Source organism: Mastomys coucha, chromosome X (genome assembly GCF_008632895.1).
Source record: "Mastomys coucha isolate ucsf_1 chromosome X, UCSF_Mcou_1, whole genome shotgun sequence".
In the NCBI taxonomy this organism is placed as follows: Eukaryota; Metazoa; Chordata; class Mammalia; order Rodentia; family Muridae; genus Mastomys; species Mastomys coucha.
Window position 1 is genome coordinate 162,695,004 of NC_045030.1, and position 3,236 is coordinate 162,698,239.

At 34.1% G+C, this 3,236-nt stretch overlaps 1 pseudogene; it reads right to left on the minus strand.

The window, feature by feature from the left end:
- Window positions 1-2,087: 2,087 nt before the first annotated feature.
- Window positions 2,088-2,652, minus strand: LOC116095454 (annotated as a pseudogene).
- Window positions 2,653-3,236: the final 584 nt, after the last annotated feature.

Sequence of the window (3,236 nt, forward strand, 5' to 3'; positions counted from 1 at the left end):
AATACCACTCTCCTTCTGTCCCTTCCATCCCATCTACCCCTTCTGCCTGGTCACTATGTTCCTAGAAAAGAGTACTGTTATTCCAGTGCCTTGAGTTCTTCCTGCTTGAATCAAAGGGAATCCTCCTTTTTCAAATGTATATTGTAGTAAACGTTCCACCTGATAAAGAAGAAAAAAATCCATGGTAGTTGAACCAAGGAAAGGGAGAGAGGGGAAGGGAGGAGAAGAATGAAAAAAGAGAGGGAGGGGGCAAATGAAAAATGAGGAATGAAGAACAAAAAAGGAATAGGTATTATTTTTATAGATTGACACAAAAAGGAAGGATGTTGAAAGGTCATAAGGAAAGGTCTTTATAAAGTCACTTAGATTAATATAATGTTAATATTCAGTTCTAGAGACATGAGGATGTTAATTAATGCTAGATGCAATGTAAATTAGTTTGACTTTTAGAATAAGAATCAACGTTGGCTAGTGCACTAAGAGTATTTGACTTTTTTGATCAAATACTACCTTTCTAGAACTGTATCCCAAACAGTTTTGAATTATGAAGGGGATAAAAAATTTCTCGCCAGTAACATTTATATATCAAAAAATTGCTGGCAGCAAATGTGACTAACCCTATATAAATGGCTAAACAATCATAATCCTGAAATAATTCCTATTACTTGATTGAATCTTATACCCTCTGAAAAGGGCAGTTTTGAAAAATATAATATGCATCCCTTTTTAGTGTATAGCATGGGGAATTATAGTATTAAATATAATCCATTACAACAACTCCCATTTAAAATTTTATCTTGTAACCTTTCAAAATGAATCACCTCTCTCTGGCTCCAGATTACTGTTGGCCCTCTTAATACAATTAAAGTTTTGCGATTTCTACAATGTCACATAAATGGAATAATGGTGCTTATGAGATAATAGTTTTTAAGCTTTAAATGTTTAAATATATTTCTTCCACGAAGAAAGCAAACAGTGGTTGAAACCTAAGACACAGATTTCAATTGTTTTTTTTTTCCATTTAAGGCCAAGCCTCTTGTCCACCACCCCGCCACAAAAAAGTAAAGAACTTTGATTACTTAAGAGCAGAAGATAGTCAGCAGAGACCTGTGTTATCAGTGAGCTCATAAAAGGCCATAAATAGATGTATCCTCACCAACTGTTGAAGTAATACCAGCCCTCTTTCAAGGCTGAGATAGATTTGAAGATAACTTTTTATAGTTTCCTTCAAACATGATAAGAGGATAATAGCAGGACAGGGGAACGATAAGAAGAGTCATTCATCACAGAAAACTACAGGACACATTCTTTCATTGATTTGTATTCTAAACATATGCTATTGTAAAATTAACATCCTGGACACATTCTCCTTAAAGGATGCAATGCCCCTAAGACCACCCAAGGGCTATTATGTTCATGTTTAATTTCTGTACATTAGTAATTTATGTTGGGGCATATAATTGTAAGGGAAATTATGCTAGGTTAAGAATAATTGTGACTATTCTAAACTTAAAGACACTTTAGTAAAAATAAAGCCCAAGTTACAGCAGCTAGCCCCATGATTATCTGCATAAAATCCTGTGTACTTTAGGTTATGCTAAAGTATAGATACAATGTTAAGTATTGAATAAAAAGCACAAATGTGCTTTTATATGTGTGTATATTAGGGCAGTTATACATATAAAGCACATTAAACGGCTTTGCTTTTTTGTTCATTTTTAAAAGAATAGAAACAGTTTAAATGTTTTATTTTATAGCAGTTCCCTAACAATCTTACTTTAAATCATTTAACATTTACTTAAATTTTAATTGATTAATTGTATGTATATTTTTCTATGTGGGGAGTATGTGTGCCACAGTATATGTCTGGAGGTGAGTAGACAACTTGTAGAAGTCCATTTTTTCCATCCACCATATAATATTGAATATATACCTTATGAGACATCTTGGGATCCCATTTTAAAAGTTTGATTGTGGCAAAATATACAGTATAACAAATTGAATATTTTTTTTTCATGTAGAACAATTCTCCTTAGTAAGCAACCACAAAAAAGTACCCGTAGTCAGTTAGGTTCCACTAATTTTTCTTAATTTTCTTTGATTTTTTTCCCCTGGTCTTCTATTCCATTCTCTGCAGGTCACTTCTTCAACCCCTTCATTTTCCTTATTTGTAGTTTACTTAAGTTTTGTTTCTGCATATGAATCTTTCCAAACATTGTACCAAAAGTATCCTGAGAGATATTCTTTCTCTTCTTTGGCTTGAGAGCCTTGGGCACTTTCATGGACAGTTTATAAAGGTCATCTGATGCTAAGTGTGCCCTCATAACCAGGTACAGCGATGGTCCCATCTCTTCTAGCTCAATTCATGGTGTTCTGCACCCAGATATCTTCAGCAGCAGCTTATAGCTTCGAAAGTAAACCTTCCCATTCCATGCAGTGAAGTGCAGAACATACTCTAATCCAGCTAGCCGGACGTTTGATACTGTGGGGCCATTGAAGAAATCAATAAGAAGATTTTTTTAATCTTCTGTAGTCTTCTGTTACATAAAAATCATCACCAGCAAATATCAACATGGGTTTTGTTCCCTTGAGGCACTTACTAGTTTTAATATCTTTTAGAGACACAAATTTCTCTATACTTAGTTCAATCATATCTCTAGTTATTATTGTTATCAACATGTACTTGCACAAACATATGTGCATATGCACACACACAATATGTACAAAGAAGCATGTTTATGTATATACACCTAGATCTATGAATACAATCTGTTCAGTTCATTTAGTCTTACTTTTAATGTTCTTTGATGAGGGTTAAGAGCTCTATGGATATAAGGATATAAAGTTAGAATGCATTTAGGAATTGTTCTGGTTTAGTATGGTATGGTATTGTAGGTTCTTTTTTGAGATCCACAACCTCTGTCAATATACAAAACCACAGTTATCATCTTAAAATGAAATAAGAGATAGTTGATTTTGGAGGCAATTTCAGTGGCCAAGGCCTAGGGGCACAGAGTTAGGTTACCCCAAGTTCCATGTTCCAACATGGAAGCAGTTTTATGAAGGTTTTTATAGTTTTACAGAGCATACATCAGAGAAGTGGGTACAAAGAGATGTGGCGAGCTTTTTTTATAGGCCTAAAATGCTATCTGATGATATTCTTAGCTTTTGGGTAGGGGGAAGCTAGTGGTGGGTTAAGTTAATAGATTACATAAAGGCTTTAATCTATTATTAGT